Consider the following 21,732-nt stretch of genomic DNA (forward strand, 5'->3'; position numbering starts at 1 on the left):
CTAGGGACAGGAGTTGGAAGCTGTAGATGGGTGAAGGTGGGAAGACTAGGGACAGGAGTTGAAGGCTGTAGATGGAAGGACTAAGGACCGGAGTTGGAGGCTGTAGATGGGTGGAGGTGTGAAGACTAGGGACAGAAGTTGGAGGCTGTAGATGGGTGGAGGTGAGAAGACTAGGGACAGGAGTTGAAGGCTGTAGATGGGTGAAGGTGGGAAGACTAGGGACAGGAGTTGAAGGCTGTAGATGGGTGAAGGTGGGAAGACTAGGGACAGGAGTTGAAGGCTGTAGATGGGTGGAGGTGAGAAGAATAGGGACAGGAGTTGAAGGCTGTAGATGGGTGAAGGTGGGAAGACTAGGGACAGGAGTTGGAGTCTGTAGATGGGTGAAGGTGGGAAGACTAGGGACAGGAGTTGAAGGCTGTAGATGGGTGAAGGTGGGAAGACTAGGGACAGGAGTTGAAGGCTGTAGATGGGTGGAGGTGAGAAGACTAGGGACAGGAGTTGAAGGCTGTAGATGGGTGAAGGTGAGAAGACTAGGGACAGGAGTTGAAGGCTGTAGATGGGTGAAGGTGAGAAGACTAGGGACAGGAGTTGAAGGCTGTAGATGGGTGAAGGTGAGAAGACTAGGGACAGGAGTTGAAGGCTGTAGATGGGTGAAGGTGAGAAGACTAGGGACAGGAGTTGGAGGCTGTAGATGGAAGGACTAAGGATCGGAGTTGGAGGCTGTAGATGGGTGGAGGTAAGAAGACTAGAGAAGACTAGGGACTAGGGATGAGCCGAACACCCCCCGGTTCGGTTCACACCAGAACCTGCGAACGGACCGAAAATTCGCACGAACGTTAGAACCCCATTGACGTCTATGGGACTCGAACGTTCGAAATCAAAAGTGCTCATTTTAAAGGCTAATTTGCATGGTATTGTCCTAAAAAGGGTTTGGGGACCCGGGTCCTGCCCCAGGGGACATGTATCAATGCAAAAAAAACTTTTAAAAACGGCCATTTTTTCGGGAGCAGTGATTTTAATGATGCGTAAAGTAAAAAAAAAAAAAAAAAAGTGAAATATTCCTTTAAATATGGTACCTGGGGTGTGTCTATAGTATGCCTGTAAAGTGGCGCGTGTTTCCCGTGTTTAGAACAGTCCCTGCACCAAATGTCATTTCTAAAGGAAAAAATCTCATTTAAAACTGCTTGTGGCTATTAATGTAATGTCGGGTCCTGGCAATATGGATGAAAATCAGTGAGACAAACGGCATGGATACCCCCCAGTCCATTACCAGGCCCTTAATTATATTAAGGGGAACCCCGCACCCAAATTAAAATAAGGAAAGGTGTGGGGCCACCAGGCCCTATATACTCTGAACAGCAGTATACAGGCGGTGCAAACAAGACAGGGACTGTAGGTTTGTTGTTAAGTAGAATCTGTTTGTAATTTTGAACGGGTACATTTTTAACGTGTTTAGCTCCAGCAAAAAATCTTTTTTAAGCTTTTTGGAAAACATAGGGAAGGGTTATCACCCCTGTGACATTTGTTTTGCTGTCTGTGCTCCTCTTCAGAAGATTTCACCTCACTTTCTGTCCCAATGACAAATGTTTTTTGAAAATTTGGGGTTTTTTGTGGAACAAGGATTGGAAAGCATCAGTGGAAAGGAGAAATATTTTTCCCATATTAACTCTTACAGGAGAGAATTTCCCTTCCTAGGGGTAGATTTCATCTCACTTCCTGTTGTCTCCTTCCATTTGCAAGTAGGAGTCGTTTGTAAGTTAGATGTCTGAAAGTAGGGGCCTGCCCTATATACTCAGCAGAAATTTGGGCCTTAGGTGTTGTTGTGGCCACAACACTGTAAGCCCTCACAGGGCCCTGCTGTGAAATATTAGATCAAGAATTGTAATTACATGCCCCTGTTGAACAGGGGCTGAAAAATTGGGCCTTAGGCACTGGTGGTGGCGCCCAGAACCAAAAATGTTCTTACAAGCTATCAGCGTGATGATTGAGGAGGAAGAGGATAATTACTCAGGATAGTCACTCAGCATCAGCATAGGCAGTCTTTGAAGGGATCTGAGATTTCAAAAAAATTATTCGGTTACATCAGCATCAGGTGCTTGGTAGCTGGTGATGATCCAAGACTGATTCATTTTTATGAAGGTCAGTCGATCGACCGAGTTGGTGGACAGACGCACCCTGTGATCGGTTACAAAGCCTCCAGCAGCACTGAATGTGCGTTCCGAAAGAATGCTGGATGCAGGACAGGCCAGTAGCTCAATTGCATACTGTGCAAGCTCTGGCCAGTGATCCATCCTCAAGACCCAGTAACCCAGAGGATTTTCGGTGGGAAAGGTGTCCAAGTCAGATCTTGCCCCTCGGTATTCCTGCACCATGTAAAACAGACGCTGGCGATGGTTGCTGGAACCGATCATACCTTGGGGCTGCAGACTAAAAAAATTGTCTGAACGCATCGGTCAGACGGCCACCTTCTCCACTACTTCTTCTGTGACTGACCGAAGCCTCAGCAAAACGTTGTCCAGAAACAGGAGTTTGTAACCTCCCAGTCTCTGGGAACGCGTTGCACAGACCTTTCTGCAAGGCCTCCCGAAGATGTTTCATCCTCTGCTCCCTCTGCGATGGCAAGATAAGGTCCGCAACCTTACCCTTGTAACGTGGATCAAGGAGGGTTGCCAGCCAGTATTGGTCCTTCTCCTTGATACCACGAATACGAGGATCCTTACGCAGGCTTTGCAGGATCAGGGAGGCCATGCATAGTACATAGTTACATAGTAGGTGAGGTTGAAAAAAGACACAAGTCCATCAAGTCCAACCTATGTGTGTGATTATGTGACAGTATTACATTACATATCCCTGTATGTTGCGGTCATTCAGGTGATTATCTAATAGTTTCTTGAAGCTATCAATGCTCCCCGCTGAGACCACCGCCTGTGGAAGGGAATTCCACATCCTTGCCGCTCTTACAGTAAAGAACCCTCTACGTAGTTTAAGGTTAAACCTCTTTTCTTCTAATTGTAATGAGTGGCCACGAGTCTTATTAAACTCTCTTCTGCGAAAAAGTTTTATCCCTATTGTGGGGTCACCAGTACAGTATTTGTAAATTGAAATCATATCCCCTCTCAAGCGTCTCTTCTCCAGAGAGAATAAGTTCAGAGCTCACAACCTTTCCTCATAACTAAGATCCTCCAGACCCTTTATTAGCTTTGTTGCCCTTCTTTGTACTCGCTCCATTTCCAGTACATCCTTCCTGAGGACTGGTGCCCAGAACTGGACAGCATACTCCAGGTGCGGCCGGACCAGAGTCTTGTAGAGCGGGAGAATTATCGTTTTATCTCTGGAGTTGATCCTCTTTTTAATGCCAATATTCTGTTTGCTTTATTAGCAGCAGCTTGGCATTGCATGTCATTGCTGAGCCTATCATCTACTAGGACCCCCAGGTCCTTTTCCATCCTAGATTCCCCCAGAGGTTCTCCCCCCAGTGTATAGATTGCATTCATATTTTTACCACCCAAATACATTATTTTACATTTTTCTACATTGAACCTCATTTGCCATGTAGTCGCCCCTCCCCCATTCATTTGTTCAGGTCTTTTTGCAAGGTTTCCACATCCTGCGGAGAAGTTATTGCCCTGCTTAGCTTAGTATCGTCTTCAAATACAGAGATTGAACTGTTTATCCCATCCTCCAGATCATTTATGAACAAATTAAATAGGATTGGTCCCAGCACAGAACCCTGGGGAACCCCACTACCCACCCCTGACCATTCCGAGTACTCCCCATTTATCACCACCCTCTGAACACGCCCTTGTAGCCAGTTTTCAATCCATGTACTCACCCTATGGTCCATGTCAACGCACCTTATTTTGTACAGTAAACGTTTATGGGGAACTGTGTCAAATGCTTTTGCAAAATCCAGATACACCACATCTACGGGCCTTCCTTTATCTAGATGGCAACTCATCTCCTCATAGAAGGTTAATAGATTGGTTTGGCAAAAACGATTCTTCATGAATCCATGCTGATTACTGCTAATGATATCATTCTTATTACTAAAATCTTGTATATAGTCCCTTATCATCCCCTCCAAGAATTGACATACTATTGATGTTAGGCTAACTGGTCTGTAATTCCCAGGGATGTTTTTTGGGCCCTTTTTAAATATTGGTGCTACATTGGCTTTTCTCCAATCAGCTGGTACCATTCCAGTCAATAGACTGTCTGTAAAAATTAGGAACAACGGTCTGGCAATCACCTGACTGAGTTCCCTAAGTACCCTCGGATGCAAGCCATCTGGTCCCGGTGATTTATTAATGTTAAGTTTCTCAAGTCTAATTTTTATTCCGTCCTCTGTTAACCATGTAGGTGCTTCCTGTGTTGTGTCCTGAGGATAAACACTGCAGTTTTGGTTACTGAAGCCCCCCGATTCACTCGTGAAGACTGAGGAGAAGAATAAATTCAATACCTTTGCCATCTCCCCATCCTTTGTAACCAGATGTCCTTCCTCATTCTTTATGGGGCCAATATGGTCTGTCCTCCCTTTTTTACTGTTTACATACTTAAAGAATTTCTTGGGATTTTTTTTGCTCTCCTCCGCTATGTGTCTTTCATGTTCTATCTTAGCCGTCCTAATTGCACCCTTACATTTCTTATTGCATTCTTTGTAAAGTCTGAATGCTAAGGATGATCCCTCAACCTTGTATTTTTTGAAGGCCTTCTCCTTTGCTTTTATATGCATTTTTACATTGGAGTTAAGCCATCCAGGATTTTTGTTCGCTCTTTTAAATTTATTACCCAATGGGATACATTGGCTAATGCCCTTATTTAATATGCTCTTAAAGCAAACCCATCTCTCCTCCGTGTTCTTTGTTCCTAATACTTTATCCCAATTTATGCCTTTTAGCAAGGTTTGTAGTTTAGGGAAGTTGGCTCTTTTGAAATTCAGTGTCTTTGTGTTCCCTTCATGTTTCCTATTTGTGTGATTTATACTGAAACTAATTGACCTGTGATCGCTGTTACCTAAATTGCCCCGTATTTCCACATCTGTGATCAGGTCTGTATTGTTGGTAATCAGTAGATCTAGTAATGTTTTATTTCTAGTTGGTGCGTCTACCATCTGACCCATAAAATTGTCCTGCAAGACATTAAGGAACTGGCGAGCCTTAAATGAATGCGCGGTTCCCTCCGCCCAGTCTATGTCTGGATAATTAAAATCCCCCATTATGATAACACTTCCCATCCTTGCTGCTACTCCAATTTGTGATAGGAGATCCGTCTCCACTTCCTCCCTCAGGTTAGGGGGCCTATAGCATACTCCCAGTAATATTTTCCCCTTAGCTTCATCCCTTTGGAGCTCTACCCATAAAGATTCCACCTCCTCCCTAGCCCCCTCAGTGATGTCATCTCTCACATTCGCTTGTACATTATTCTTGATATATAGGCATACCCCTCCCCCTTTTTTACCCTCTCTATCCTTGCGGTATAGGGTATACTCTTGCCAATCATGAGAGCTGTTGAACCAGGTCTCTGAAATTCCCACAAAATCCAAATCCTCCTTGTACAACAGTATCTCTAGTTCACCCATCTTGTCCGCCATGCTCCTGGCATTAGTGAACATGCCACATAGTTTAGACCGGTCGCATATTGTCCTCGTTTTGGGTGTTTCAAGATTGCAACTAGGACTTGCTACTATACTCACCTTGTGTTTTTGTGCTTTGGTCAACCTACCACTAATGCCCCCAACACTACCCTCTGGAATATCTTCCGCGCTGGCTATCACTGTCTCTGGACCCTCCCCCCCATCGCCTAGTTTAAAAACCCCTCTAACTTTTTGGCCATCTTCATTCCCAGCAGATCTGCACCCTCCTCATTTAGGTGCAGTCCGTCCCTTCTATAGTACCGGTTATCGACTGAGAAGTCGGCCCAGTCCTCCAGGAACCCAAACCCCTCCTTACTACACCAGCTCTTCAGCCACTTGTTTACTTCCCTAATCTCCCTCTGCCTTTCTGGTGTGGCTCGATGTACCGGCAGTATTCCTGAGAATACTACCTTGGAGGTCCTTTTCCTCAATTTAGCACCTAAGTCCATAAAATCGTTCTTTAGGACACTCCATCTGCCTCTGACTTTGTCATTGGTGCCAACGTGCACCATGACAGCCGGGTCTTCCCCAGCCCCTCCCAGTAATCTGTCCACAAGATCCGTGATGTGCCGAACCCGAGCGCCCGGTAGACAACATACTGTTCAGCGCTTCAGGTCTTGGTTACAGATTGCCCTCTCTGTCCTTCTAAGAATTGAGTCCCCTACCACCAGAATCTGTCTTTCTTTTCCCTTTGCTGCCCCCCCCACTCTCACTGGAGGAGTTCTTCCCCTGGCAGCTAGGAGAGTCCCTCATCTCCAGCAGTGCTGGTCCCTGACTGGTTTCACCAATGTCACTCAATGGAGCGTACTTATTGGGATGCTCCAGTCCTGGATCGGCCTCTCTGGCACTTCCCCCTCTACCATGCAGCGTAGGTTTGCTGAGGCATTCGGTCCGGAGTCCTCTGGGTCACTAAGGACGACATGGTCCGCAGCCACCTCCTCCCAGCCACGTACAAGTCCATGTGTTTCTTGGGACTGATCCCTTAAAGACTGCTGCTGATGCTGAGTGCCAGGCTCCACCTCCATACTGACACAATCTTCCTCCTCCTCCTCCTCCTCCTCCTCTTCCTGTGTGATCGGCGGGCACGCAGGAACACTGTCTGGATAAAGGGGGCCTTGAGAGCTAAGGAAGTCCTCCTCTTCCTGCCTCTGTTCTGCCTCAAGTGCCCTGTCCATTATTCCACGCAGTGTGTGCTCCAACAGGTGGACAAGGGGGACAGTGTCACTGATGCATGCACTGTCACTGCTCACCATCCTCGTGGCCTCCTCAAATGGTGACAGGACAGTGCATGCATCCCTGATCATGGCCCACTGGCGTGGGGGAAAAAAACCAAGCTCCCCTGACCCTGTCCTGGTGCCATAGTTGCACAGGTACTCATTGATGGCCCTCTGCTGCGTGTGCAGCCGCTGCAGCATGGCCAACGTTGACTTCCACCTGGTGGGCATGTCACACATTAGGCGGTTCTTGGGCAGGTTAAACTCCTTTTGGAGGTCCGTCAGCCGAGCACTGGCATTATATGACTGGCGGAAATGCACACAGACTTTCCTTGCCTGCCTCAGGAGATCCTGTAAGCCCGGGTACCTGCCCAAGAACCGCTGCACCACCAAGTTAAGGACGTGAGCCAAACAGGGCACATGGGTCATTTGTCCCTGTCGGAGGGCAGAGAGGAGGTTGGTGCCATTGTCGCAAACCATCATTCCTGCCTTAATTTGGCGTGGCGTCAACCACCTCTGAACCTGCCCCTGCAGAGCTGACAGAACCTCTGCCCCAGTGTGACTCCTGTCCCCAAGCACACCAGCTCAAGCACCGCATGGCATCTTTTGGCCTGCGTACTTGCGTAGCCCCTTGAACGGCTACGGAGCACTGCTGGTTCTGAGGACAAAGCACAGGAAGAGGCCATGGAGGAAGAAGAAGAGGAGGGGGTGGAGGAGAGAGGTGTGTCACAATCATTAGTATTTTGGAGGCGTGGTGGCGGAACAACCTCCAACACTACTGCACCTTGTCCTGCATCCTTCCCAGCTGCCAGCAGAGTCACCCAATGCGCCGTGAAACTTAGGTAACGTTCCTGTCCATGCCTGCTGGACCATGAGTCAGCAGTAAAATGCACCTTACCGCTGACCGCCCTGTCCAGCAAGGCATGGACATTGCCTTCCACATGCCAGTAGAGAGCCGGAATCGCCTTCCGTGAGAAAAAGTGGCGTTTGGGTACCTGCCACTGAGGAACCGCACATTTCACGAACTCACGGAATGGGGCAGAGTCTACCAACTGAAAAGGCAGCAGTTGAAGTGCTAGCAATTTTGCCAAGCTAGCATTCAACCGCTGGGCATGTGGATGGCTGGGAGCAAACTTCTTTCGGCGGTGCAGCAGCTGGGGCAGGGAAATTTGCCTGGTACAATCTGACGTCGGTGTACCAAAAGCAGATTGCCCACAAGTACTTGGCTGTGACACACCTAATTCTACACCTTCATTCCTCTCACTGCAGGTCTCAGAGAGGACTGAAGGTCTAGTGGGGTTGGAGATCTCAGCTGATGAGGAGCAAGGAGAGGTCCTCTTTGTTCTTTGGTGTGGGTCTTTTAGATACGCTTGCCAACGAACTGCATGGCAGGTCAACTTATGTCTGGTCAAGCATGTGGTACCCAAGCGGGAGATGTTTTGGCCACGCGAGATACGCTTGAGACATATGTTGCAAATAGCAGCGGTGTGATCTGATGCACTCGTCTCAAAAAAGGCCCACACCAAAGAACTTTTTGAATAACGCGCAGAGACTGCAGCGCCCTGCACATGCGGAGCTTTGGGGTGTGATGCAGTCAAGGTGCTGCCCTTAGGCTGGCCCCTGGAGGGCATCCTGCCTCGTTGGTGATGTGCCGCCTCCCCCTCCTCCTCCTCCTCCTCCGCTCTCCTATCAGGCACGCACATTGAGTCAGTGACTTCATCATCCCCTCCCTCCTCATTACTGGAGCAAACCTCGCAGTATGCTGCAGCAGGGGGAGCATGACTGCCAGATTGCTGTCCTTCTTGGGCACCCCCTCTGTCCGTGCTCATGTTACTGCCTTCATCGAGCTCAGTATCATCATCAGAGCCTTCCAAACGCTGGGCATCCTCCTGGAGCATGTACCCAACACTGTGGTCAAACAGTTCGAGGGACTCCTCAGGAGTGATCAGTTAAGTGACCTCTATAATGAAATGTTGAAGTAACAAGTATAAATGTACCATCATCCAGAAATCAATAATCAAAAGGGTTGGAAGCCAGATCCCCAGTCAGGCGACCAAAAACAGGAGCATATTGGACTATTCCGGTACAATAATAGTGGGTAATAATATGAAGCATATAACAATAAGAATAAAAATATGATAGTTTTTATTGATGCAGAAGACAAAACAAAGGTAATAGAATAGGACATAATAAAAGTACAAGTATATCACCAGTGGGATCATTGGTATACAGTACAACACAAAATCTCAGATATCATGTTCCTCGACTAGTTTCGCGGACATAAACCGCTTCATCAGGAGGGAATCTAGAGATGATTATATTCTGACTAAACAGTCTGAACCTGACAAATAGAAAAAATACAATGGAATTTACCAAAATACATAGTGAGTAAAGTTATATTCCAGCATCAACATTTACACCAGGGTAATACAAATTTGAGGGGGGAACAAAGGCGAGTCTGCTTACCCAGGTCCCAACAGGCCCCAGGCGCGTGGCCCCACCACCCGAGGGAGATCTCCCACGGCGACCTGGGGGAACTAACAAAATGACGGGGGTAATTGGCATAGGATAAATATTGTAGGGTAATAAGTGACCTGGATAACCACACACCGGAAGTGAAGCATAAGATGTGGAGGTAATAATGGAAGGTTAAGGGTGATGAGGTGGGTGACTGGTGAAAAATGTGAAAGGTAGCATAAAGTGAAACTGCAGTGTGCAAGGAGTAAAAAGGAATGCGTATGGTGACCAATTGGGTTAAAAAATATTACTGAAACACAGAAGGCAATAGTGTTAGGTGGTGTGAAAGTGCAGAAATGAAAGGTAAAAGGATGGGAACAAGGGAAGGGGGAAGAGGGAATGGGATGGGGCTGGGGACACAAAGGGGGGGAAAGGGGGAGGAGGAAGGTAGGGGGGATTTGGAAAGGCGGGGGGGAGAAAAGGGGGAGGGAGGGGGAAGGGGAGGGATGGAGGGGGGGAGCAGGGAGAATTGGAGGGGGGGGGGGGCGAGGGGGGAGGGAAGAGAAGGGATGGGGGGAAGGGAGGGGAAAGGGGGAAGGAGAGGGGGGTGAGGGGAAAAGGGGGGGGAGAGGGAAGGGGAGGGAAAACAGAGGGGGGTGTGACAGTGTGAACTAAGGTGAATGGGAGGTACGAGTACCTGGTACTAGTGTAGGCACAGATGAATTCCCAGGGGAGGCATCCTGCCAGGGCAGATGCCATCATAAGGTAAATGGGGAGATAATACAGACTGTAAGCGATGGGTGAACACAAAACAAAGCGTGTTCACCTAGCCTAGGGCAACTGCAGGGAAACAAACCAGTATGTTAGATAAGACCAATGTTAATGCCCAGGGGTACGGGACTTAAGTGGAACGATAGGTAAGTACTAACCTTAAACTGGCGCTAGGCTGGTAAGCATACAGAAACCTGGGGGTCAAGGACCGACCGTCAGACTGACAGGCAGGCATAGCCTGCCATTTATAGCTCCCGACCCTGCGCCGCTGCGCCGCGCTCCAATGGGGCGCCGGCACACAATGTCACAGGGTCAGAGGTTCCACAGGGCGCGCGCGCGAGGGGATCGCGCGCGCACGCATGCGCACCGGCCATCTGGCCATGGGAAAGACGTCCCTGCCAGGACCAGGGCAAGAGGAGGGGGCGGTCCCGTGTCCGAGACCGAACCCTCCACCAGGGACCTCACCAGGCCGCCGAGGGAAGACACAGGGGGAGGGGCCCGCGCCTGCGCCCTGGCCAGGACCAGGAATGGGAAAGCAGAGTCACCATACAAAATATAATGAAAACCAACGATTGGAAGGTTAATAGAACATGAACAAAGAGGTTAATAAAAATAGAAGGAGCTTGAAAAACATGAATAGGTGGACTAGGGATTGGTAAATACCCTAGAAACCGGTGCAGTAGCCCCTCCGAGGCATAAACCCATAAACACCTAATTGCACAAATTGCATATAAGTTAAGGAGGGCCAAGGACAAAACCATATGATTGGGTAAAAGCATGTGGACAAGAGGGCGGGTAGCCAAGGTAAGGTGTCTAGGCCAACCTAATGGGCATCTGTCTCGGAGGATTGCACCAGGGGCTGATAATTAGCCATAGTGGTAATAAAGTAGGGTACGATTACATGTAAAAAGAGGCCTCCCTCAGAGACACACAGTGTATGTGTCAGTGGGGGTAGATTTAAAAATGAAGAGTGGGGTAGCTAGGGTCTGCGGAGTGAAGGGCAAAGGATAACCCATCACTGAAACAGCCCACTCAGGTATCCCACTCAACATAGTTCCGGGTGTGTTATCCACCCAATGTATACGATCAGTTAAGTGACCTCTATAATGAAATGTTGAAGTAACAAGTATAAATGTACCATCATCCAGAAATCAATAATCAAAAGGGTTGGAAGCCAGATCCCCAGTCAGGCGACCAAAAACAGGAGCATATTGGACTATTCCGGTACAATAATAGTGGGTAATAATATGAAGCATATAACAATAAGAATAAAAATATGATAGTTTTTATTGATGCAGAAGACAAAACAAAGGTAATAGAATAGGACATAATAAAAGTACAAGTATATCACCAGTGGGATCATTGGTATACAGTACAACACAAAATCTCAGATATCATGTTCCTCGACTAGTTTCGCGGACATAAACCGCTTCATCAGGAGGGAATCTAGAGATGATTATATTCTGACTAAACAGTCTGAACCTGACAAATAGAAAAAATACAATGGAATTTACCAAAATACATAGTGAGTAAAGTTATATTCCAGCATCAACATTTACACCAGGGTAATACAAATTTGAGGGGGGAACAAAGGCGAGTCTGCTTACCCAGGTCACTTCCGGTGTGTGGTTATCCAGGTCACTTATTACCCTACAATATTTATCCTATGCCAATTACCCCCGTCATTTTGTTAGTTCCCCCAGGTCGCCGTGGGAGATCTCCCTCGGGTGGTGGGGCCACGCGCCTGGGGCCTGTTGGGACCTGGGTAAGCAGACTCGCCTTTGTTCCCCCCTCAAATTTGTATTACCCTGGTGTAAATGTTGATGCTGGAATATAACTTTACTCACTATGTATTTTGGTAAATTCCATTGTATTTTTTCTATTTGTCAGGTTCAGACTGTTTAGTCAGAATATAATCATCTCTAGATTCCCTCCTGATGAAGCGGTTTATGTCCGCGAAACTAGTCGAGGAACATGATATCTGAGATTTTGTGTTGTACTGTATACCAATGATCCCACTGGTGATATACTTGTACTTTTATTATGTCCTATTCTATTACCTTTGTTTTGTCTTCTGCATCAATAAAAACTATCATATTTTTATTCTTATTGTTATATGCTTCATATTATTACCCACTATTATTGTACCGGAATAGTCCAATATGCTCCTGTTTTTGGTCGCCTGACTGGGGATCTGGCTTCCAACCCTTTTGACTCCTCAGGAGCACATGGTGGGGCTAGGGAAGGAGTCACTGATGACATTGAGCCGAGGGAAGAGGCCGCTGCTTTGCCAGACAAAGTACCCTGGGCATGGGTGAGAGAGGATGAGGAGGATGAGGACGGCTTGGTCATCCACTCGACCAAGTCTTCCGCATGTTGTGGCTCAACACGGCCAGCTGCCGAAAAAAAGGCCAAGCATGTCCCACGGCCACGTGCTGATGAGGATGCACCGTCTCCATGACCAGCACTAGACACAGAGCCTGCTTGCCCTCTTTTATTGGCTTGTGACTGTCTGCCTCTCCTTCTTGGCCTTCCAGACATACTAATGGCCTGTAGCTGCACTAAGCTGGGATATATATATATATATATATATATGTACTGATACTGCAGCTAGCAAAATCAACTGCCTGCCTGTAGTATGAGAACACCACCAACCTTCTACAGGTAGCTTTAGCTGAAAACTGTGCAGAGCTCGCAAAAAAATAACTTGTAAGTTTAGCTGAACACTGTGAGGTGGACACACTACACTAACTTGTAGTTTTAGCAGAACACTGTGAGCAGGACGCACTGCACTAACTGTAAATAGTCTAGCTGCCTGATTGTGGTACTAATAGGATCAAAAGAACACCAGCAATTTTCTTCAGGTAGCTGTAAATACTGTAACAAGACAAGCCTGCCTGTCAGTAGGAAGATAACAGGAACGGATCTAGCTAAACTGAATACAGTGTATATATATATATATATATATATATATATATATATATATATATATATATATATATGCAACACCTGGGATGCATATATATACACAATACACTGTAAGTGCAGCTAACTGACTGACTGTTCTGCCTAATCTATCTAACTCAAATCAAATGACACTGTCTCTCTCTCTCTGTCTGTCTCTCTCTCTCTGTCTCTCTCTCTCTGTCTATCTCTTTCAACGCCGGAACACACACTACACAGGGCCGCCGTGCAGGCGGCCTTATATAGTGTGGGGCGTGTACTAAATCCCCTGAGCCATAATTGGCCAAAGCCTCCTTGGCTTTGGCCAATTACGGCTCTCTGTTCAGACGGCGCTGTGATTGGCCAAGCATGCGGGTCATAGAGCATGCTTGGCCAATCATCAGCCAGCAATGCACTGCGATGCCGCAGTGAATTATGGGCCGTGACGCGCCACACGAATTTGGCGCGAACGGTCCATATCGTTCACAATTCGGCGAACGGGCGAACAGACAATGTTCGAGTTGAACATGGGTTCGACTCGAACACGAAGCTCATCCCTACTAGGGACAGGAGTTGAAGGCTGTAGATGGGTGGAGGTGAGAAGACTAGGGACAGGAGTTGGAGGCTGTAGATGGGTGAAGGTGGGAAGACTAGGGACAGGAGTTGGAGGCTGTAGATGGGTGGAGGTGAGAAGACTAGGGACAGGAGTTGGAGGCTTTAGATGGGTGGAGGTGAGAAGACTAGGGACAGGAGTTGGAGGCTGTAGATGGGTGGAGGTGAGAAGACTAGGGACAGGAGTTGGAGGCTGTAGATGGGTGAAGGTGGGAAGACTAGGGACAGGAGTTGGAGGCTGTAGATGGGTGGAGGTGGGAAGAGTAGGAACAGGAGTTGGAGGCTGTAGATGGGTGGAGGTGAGAAGACTAGGGACAGGAGTTGAAGGCTGTAGATGGGTGGAGGTGAGGAGAATAGGGACAGGAGTTGAAGGCTGTAGATGGGTGGAGGTGAGAAGACTAGGGACAGGAGTTGGAGGCTGTAGATGGGTGAAGGTGGGAAGACTAGGGACAGGAGTTGGAGGCTGTAGATGGGTGGAGGTGAGAAGACTAGGAACAGGAGTTGGAGGCTGTAGATGGGTGGAGGTGAGAAGACAAGGGACAGGAGTTGGAGGCTGTAGATGGAAGGACTAGGGACCGGAGTTGGAGGCTGTAGATGGGTGGAGGTGAGAAGACTAGGGACAGGAGTTGGAGGCTGTAGATGGGTGAAGGTGGGAAGACTAGGGACAGGAGTTGGAGGCTGTAGATGGGTGGAGGTGAGAAGACTAGGGACAGGAGTTGGAGGCTGTAGATGGGTGGAGGTGAGAAGACTAGGGACAGGAGTTGGAGGCTGTAGATGGGTGGAGGTGAGAAGACTAGGGACAGGAGTTGGAGGCTGTAGATGGGTGAAGGTGGGAAGACTAGGGACAGGAGTTGGAGGCTGTACATGGGTGGAGGTGGGAAGACTAGGAACAGGAGTTGGAGGCTGTAGATGGGTGGAGGTGAGAAGACTAGGGACAGGAGTTGGAGGCTGTAGATGGGTGGAGGTGAGAAGACTAGGGACAGGAGTTGAAGGTTGTAGATGGGTGGAGGTGAGAAGACTAGGGACAGGAGTTGAAGGCTGTAGATGGGTGGAGGTGAGAAGACTAGGGACAGGAGTTGAAGGCTGTAGATGGGTGGAGGTGAGAAGACTAGGGACAGGAGTTGGAGGCTGTAGATGGAAGGACTAAGGACCGGAGTTGGAGGCTGTAGATGGGTGGAGGTGAGAAGACTAGGGACAGGAGTTGGAGGCTGTAGATGGGTGAAGGTGGGAAGACTAGGGACAGGAGTTGGAGGCTGTAGATGGGTGGAGGTGGGAAGACTAGGGACAGGCGTTGGAGGCTGTAGATGGGTGGAGGTGAGAAGACTAGGGACAGGAGTTGGAGGCTGTAGATGGAAGGACTAGGGACTGGAGTTGGAGGCTGTAGATGGGTGGAGGTGGGAAGACTAGGGACAGGAGTTGGAGGCTGTAGATGGGTGGAGGTGAGAAGACTAGGGACAGGAGTTGGAGGCTGTAGATGGGTGAAGGTGGGAAGACTAGGGACAGGAGTTGGAGGCTTTAGATGGGTGAAGGTGGGAAGACTAAGGACAGGAGTTGGAGGCTGTAGATGGGTGGAGGTGAGAAGACTAGGGACAGGAGTTAAAGGTTGTAGATGGGTGGAGATGAGAAGACTAGGGACAGGAGTTGAAGGCTGTAGATGGGTGGAGGTGAGAAGACTAGGGACAGGAGTTGAAGGCTGTAGATGGGTGGAGGTGAGAAGACTAGGGACAGGAGTTGGAGGCTGTAGATGGGTGGAGGTGAGAAGACTAGGGACAGGAGTTGGAGGCTGTAGATGGGTGGAGGTGAGAAGACTAGGGACAGGAGTTGGAGGCTGTAGATGGAAGGACTAAGGACCGGAGTTGGAGGCAGTAGATGGGTGGAGGTGAGAAGACTAGGGACAGAAGTTGGAGGCTGTAGATGGGTGGAGGTGAGAAGACTAGGGACAGAAGTTGGAGGCTGTAGATGGGTGGAGGTGAGAAGACTAGGGACAGGAGTTGAAGGCTGTAGATGGGTGGAGGTGAGAAGACTAGGGACAGGAGTTGAAGGCTGTAGATGGGTGGAGGTGAGAAGACTAGGGACAGGAGTTGAAGGCTGTAGATGGGTGGAGGTGAGAAGACTAGGGACAGGAGTTGGAGGCTGTAGATGGGTGAAGGTGGGAAGACTAGGGACAGGAGTTGGAGGCTGTAGATGGGTGGAGGTGAGAAGACTAGGGACAGGAGTTGGAGGCTGTAGATGGTTGGAGGTGAGAAGACTAGGGACAGGAGTTGAAGGCTGTAGATGGGTGGAGGTGAGAAGACTAGAGAAAGGAGTTGGAGGCTGCAGATGGAAGGACTAAGGACCGGAGTTGGAGGCTGTAGATGGGTGGAGGTGAGAAGACTAGGGACAGAAGTTAGAGGCTGTAGATGGGTGGAGGTGAGAAGACTAGGGACAGGAGTTGAAGGCTGTAGATGGGTGGAGGTGAGAAGACTAGGGACAGGAGTTGGAGGCTGTAGATGGGTGGAGGTGAGAAGACTAGGGACAGGAGTTGGAGGCTGTAGATGGGTGAAGGTGGGAAGACTAGGGACAGGAGTTGGAGGCTGTAGATGGGTGCAGGTGAGAAGACTAGGGACAGGAGTTGGAGGCTGTAGATGGAAGGACTAAGGACCGGAGTTGGAGGCTGTAGATGGGTGGAGGTGAGAAGACTAGGGACAGGAGTTGGAGGCTGTAGATGGGTGAAGGTGGGAAGACTAGGGACAGGAGTTGGAGGCTGTAGATGGGTGGAGGTGGGAAGACTAGGGACAGGAGTTGGAGGCTGTAGATGGGTGGAGGTGAGAAGACTAGGGACAGGAGTTGGAGGCTGTAGATGGAAGGACTAGGGACTGGAGTTGGAGGCTGTAGATGGGTGGAGGTGGGAAGACTAGGGACAGGAGTTGGAGGCTGTAGATGGGTGGAGGTGAGAAGACTAGGGACAGGAGTTGGAGGCTGTAGATGGGTGAAGGTGGGAAGACTAGGGACAGGAGTTGGAGGCTTTAGATGGGTGAAGGTGGGAAGACTAAGGACAGGAGTTGGAGGCTGTAGATGGGTGGAGGTGAGAAGTCTAGGGACCGGAGTTGGAGGCTGTAGATGGGTGGAGGTGAGAAGACTAGGGACAGGAGTTGGAGGCTGTAGATGGGTGAAGGTGGGAAGACTAGGGACAGGAGTTGGAGGCTGTAGATGGGTGAAGGTGGGAAGACTAGGGACAGGAGTTGAAGGCTGTAGCTGGGTGGAGGTGAGAAGACTAGGGACAGGAGTTGGGGGCTGTAGATGGAAGGACTAGGGACCAGAGTTGGAGGCTGTAGATGGGTGGAGGTGAGAAGACTAGGGACAGGAGTTGGAGGCTGTAGATGGGTGGAGGTGAGAAGACTAGGGACAGGAGTTGAAGGCTGTAGATGGGTGGAGGTGAGAAGACTAGGGACAGGAGTTGAAGGCTGTAGATGGGTGGAGGTGAGAAGACTAGGGACAGGAGTTGAAGGCTGTAGATGGGTGGAGGTGAGAAGACTAGGGACAGGAGTTGGAGGCTGTAGATGGGTGAAGGTGGGAAGACTAGGGACAGGAGTTGGAGGCTGTAGATGGGTGGAGGTGAGAAGACTAGGGACAGGAGTTGGAGGCTGTAGATGGGTGGAGGTGAGAAGACTAGGGACAGGAGTTGAAGGCTGTAGATGGGTGGAGGTGAGAAGACTAGGGACAGGAGTTGGAGGCTGCAGATGGAAGGACTAAGGACCGGAGTTGGAGGCTGTAGATGGGTGGAGGTGAGAAGACTAGGGACAGAAGTTAGAGGCTGTAGATGGGTGGAGGTGAGAAGACTAGGGACAGGAGTTGAAGGCTGTAGATGGGTGGAGGTGAGAAGACTAGGGACAGGAGTTGGAGGCTGTAGATGGGTGGAGGTGAGAAGACTAGGGACAGGAGTTGAAGGCTGTAGATGGGTGGAGGTGAGAAGACTAGGGACAGGAGTTGGAGGCTGTAGATGGGTGAAGGTGGGAAGACTAGGGACAGGAGTTGGAGGCTGTAGATGGGTGCAGGTGAGAAGACTAGGGACAGGAGTTGGAGGCTGTAGATGGAAGGACTAAGGACCGGAGTTGGAGGCTGTAGATGGGTGGAGGTGAGAAGACTAGGGACAGGAGTTGAAGGCTGTAGATGGGTGAAGGTGGGAAGACTAGGGACAGGAGTTGGAGGCTGTAGATGGGTGGAGGTGGGAAGACTAGGGACAGGAGTTGGAGGCTGTAGATGGGTGGAGGTGAGAAGACTAGGGACAGGAGTTGGAGGCTGTAGATGGAAGGACTAGGGACTGGAGTTGGAGGCTGTAGATGGGTGGAGGTGGGAAGACTAGGGACAGGAGTTGGAGGCTGTAGATGGGTGGAGGTGAGAAGACTAGGGACAGGAGTTGGAGGCTGTAGATGGGTGAAGGTGGGAAGACTAGGGACAGGAGTTGGAGGCTGTAGATGGGTGAAGGTGGGAAGACTAGGGACAGGAGTTGAAGGCTGTAGCTGGGTGGAGGTGAGAAGACTAGGGACAGGAGTTGGGGGCTGTAGATGGAAGGACTAGGGACCAGAGTTGGAGGCTGTAGATGGGTGGAGGTGAGAAGACTAGGGACAGGAGTTGGAGGCTGTAGATGGGTGGAGGTGAGAAAACTAGGGACAGGAGTTGGAGGCTGTAGATGGGTGGAGGTGAGAAGACTTGGGACAGGAGTTGGAGGCTGTAGATGGATGGAGGTGAGAAGACTAGGGACAGGAGTTGGAAGCTGTAGATGGGTGGAGGTGAGAAGACTAGGGACAGGAGTTGGAGGCTGTAGATAGAAGGACTAGGGACTGGAGTTGGAGGCTGTAGATAGGTGGATGTGAGAAGACTAGGGACAGGAGTTGGAGGCTGTAGATGGGTGAAGGTAGGAAGACTAGGGACAGGAGTTGGAGGCTGTAGATGGGTGGAGGTGAGAAGTCTAGGGACAGGAGTTGGAGGCTGTAGATGGGTGAAGGTGGGAAGACTAGGGACAGGAGTCGGAGGCTGTAGCTGGGTGAAGGTGGGACGAATAGGGACAGGAGTTGGAGGCTGTAGATGGGTGAAGGTGGGAAGACTAGGGACAAGAGTTGGAGGCTGTAGATGGGTGAAGGTGAGAAGACTAGGGACCGGAGTTGGAGGCTGTAGATGGGTGGAGGTGAGAAGACTAGGGACAGGAGTTGGAGGCTGTAGATAGGTGGAGGTGAGAAGACTAGGGACAGGAGTTGGAGGTTGTAGATGGGTGAAGGTGGGAAGACTAGGGACAGGAGTTGGAGGTTGTAGATGGGTGAAGGTGGGAAGACTAGGGACAGGAGTTGGAGTCTGTAGATGGGTGAAGGTGGGAGACTAGGGACAGGAGTTGGAGGCTGTAGATGGGTGGAGGTGAGAAGTCTAGGGACAGGAGTCGGAGGCTGTAGCTGGGTGAAGGTGGGACGAATAGAGACAAGAGTTGGAGGCTGTAGATGGGTGAAGGTGGGAAGACTAGGGACAGGAGTTGGAGGCTGTAGATGGGTGGAGGTGAGAAGTCTAGGGACAGGAGTTGGAGGCTGTAGATGGGTGAAGGTGGGAAGACTAGGGACAGGAGTCGGAGGCTGTAGCTGGGTGAAGGTGGGACGAATAGGGACAGGAGTTGGAGGCTGTAGATGGGTGAAGGTGGGAAGACTAGGGACAAGAGTTGGAGGCTGTAGATGGGTGAAGGTGAGAAGACTAGGGACCGGAGTTGGAGGCTGTAGATGGGTGGAGGTGAGAAGACTAGGGACCGGAGTTGGAGGCTGTAGATGAGTGAAGGTGGGAAGACTAGGGACAGGAGTTGGAGGCTGTAGATAGGTGGAGGTGAGAAGACTAGGGACAGGAGTTGGAGGCTGTAGATGGTTGAAGGTGGGAAGACTAGGGACAAGAGTTGGAGGTTGTAGATGGGTGAAGGTGGGAAGACTAGGGACAGGAGTTGGAGTCTGTAGATGGGTGAAGGTGGGGAGACTAGGGACAGGAGTTGGAGGCTGTAGATGGGTGGAGGTGAGAAGACTAGGGACCGGAGTTGGAGGCTGTAGATGAGTGAAGGTGGGAAGACTAGGGACAGGAGTTGGAGTCTGTAGATGGGTGAAGGTGGGAAGACTAGGGACAGGAGTTGGAGGCTGTAGCTGGGTGAAGGTGGGAAGAATAGGGACAGGAGTTGGAGGCTGTAGATGGGTGAAGGTGGAAGACTAGGGACAGGAGTTGGAGGCTGTAGATGGGTGGAGGTGAGAAGACTAGGGACAGGAGTTGGAGGCTGTAGCTGGGTGAAGGTGGGAAGAATAGGGACAGGAGTTGGAGGCTGTAGCTGGGTGAAGGTGGGAAGAATAGGGACAGGAGTTGGAGGCTGTAGATGGGTGAAGGTGGGAAGAATAGGGACAGGAGTTGGAGGCTGTAGATGGGTTAAGGTGGGAAGACTAGGGACAGGAGTTGGAGGCTGTAGATGGGTGAAGGTGGGAAGACTAAGGACAGGATTTGGAGTCTGTAGATGGATGAAGGTGGGAAGACTAAGGACAGGAGTTGGAGTCTGTAGATGGGTGAAGGTGGGAAGACTAGGGACAGGAGTTGGAGTCTGTAGATGGGTGAAGGTGGGAAGACTAGGGACAGGAGTTGGAGGCTGTAGATGGGTGAAGGTGGGAAGACTAGGGACAGGAGTTGGAGTCTGTAGATGGGTGAAGGTGGGAAGACTAGGACAGGAGTTGGAGGCTGTAGCTGGGTGAAGGTGGGAAGAATAGGGACAGGAGTTGGAGGCTGTAGCTGGGTGAAGGTGGGAAGACTAGGGACAGGAGTCGGAAGCTGTAGATGGAAGGCCTAGGGATGAGGGTCGGAGGCTGTAGTCGGGTGGGATATGTCATTTATGCACCTTCTTATATCTCATGTCATACCGGCAGCCTCTTACCGTTACCTAATGAGATCCAACATTAAAGCTGATGTTCAGACGTTTGGAGGTTGTAGATGGCTCTGCAGTGATTTGTCAGGAACACAACTGTGAGGCTCATTCGGGAATATAAGGAGCAGAAATATCACCGGTGTCCTGGTGGATCTGGTCCTCCATTGGTGTAATGTGGGCTGACAGCTCCAGAGGAGGAAGGCCTGTGTTTTCTGCTTGGGATTCAGTCATTGTGCGTACGCCTCGTCCTCTGTGACTTGACATCTTGATGATAATACAAGTCAGCATTAAAGGCCACAGCAAACAGCAAGACAGACAAAGTTTCTGCTGGGATGACCAAACGAAGATTTATTCATTGAATTCACATTTCTGGAAGGTTAGTGCTGACATTCTACACACAGCAATACAAAGCAGTCCCCCCCCCGGGACCATTCCCTCCATTCATGCTGCAAGGTGCTGATGGACAAATCTCCAGCTGCAGCCCCACCAGCTGTCCAGAGACCAGAAACATTGCAAGCATCTGATTGGATACCGGCCTTGTTCAGCCAGTTCCTTTGATTTTTCAGTTGTGGAATGTCAGGCGAGAGGCAGCCAGCAGGGTCACCCAATGGGCGAGAATCGTCCACTTCATTAGGAAATTGGCAGCTTTACGGTGAATTGTCCCTCCACACAGCAGACATTTACCTGGATTGGACAGATGAGGGGAACACCCGACACACAAGGAGAATGGAAGTGACTTCTTCCTATGGGAAGCCGGCCCCGGTGTGGTGCAGCTAGAAATACTATAGATATAGACATGGCCGGTATATTTCACATTTCTGCTGATTTGTGGAATAATCAAAGGAGGAAATCGGCCGCTCTGGTGCCGTACATTGAAATATGTGCCGGGGAGCTCCGTGTCTGAACCGGGGCAGCCATATTATTATTATTATTATTATTATACAGGATTTATATGGTGCCAAGTCGTTTATGCAGCACTTTACAATATAAAAGGAGGACAGTACAGCGACAATATAAGAGGGCTCTGCTCATAAGAGCTTACAATCCAAGCCATAGACCTAAATGTAACATTTTATATCATGAATAAGATCCCAGCACCCCACAGGAGCTCACAACACCCCATAGACAGTGCCTTGAAAAAGTATTCATACCCTTGAAATTCCCCACGTTTTGTTACAACCAAAAACATAAATGTATTT

At 49.7% G+C, this 21,732-nt stretch overlaps 1 long non-coding RNA gene across 1 annotated transcript; it reads right to left on the reverse strand.

Moving 5' to 3' along the window:
• Positions 1 to 11,337: 11,337 nt before the first annotated feature.
• On the reverse strand, positions 11,338 to 21,725 carry LOC141111435 (uncharacterized). The gene is made up of 2 exons (XR_012236423.1): positions 20,543 to 21,725; positions 11,338 to 11,556 (listed from the first exon to the last, which is right to left on the reverse strand). It is a non-coding gene; the product is annotated as an uncharacterized lncRNA (long non-coding RNA).
• Positions 21,726 to 21,732: the final 7 nt, after the last annotated feature.

The sequence above is a fragment of the Aquarana catesbeiana genome, linkage group LG10, assembly GCF_042186555.1.
Source record: "Aquarana catesbeiana isolate 2022-GZ linkage group LG10, ASM4218655v1, whole genome shotgun sequence".
Lineage (NCBI taxonomy): Eukaryota > Metazoa > Chordata > Amphibia > Anura > Ranidae > Aquarana > Aquarana catesbeiana.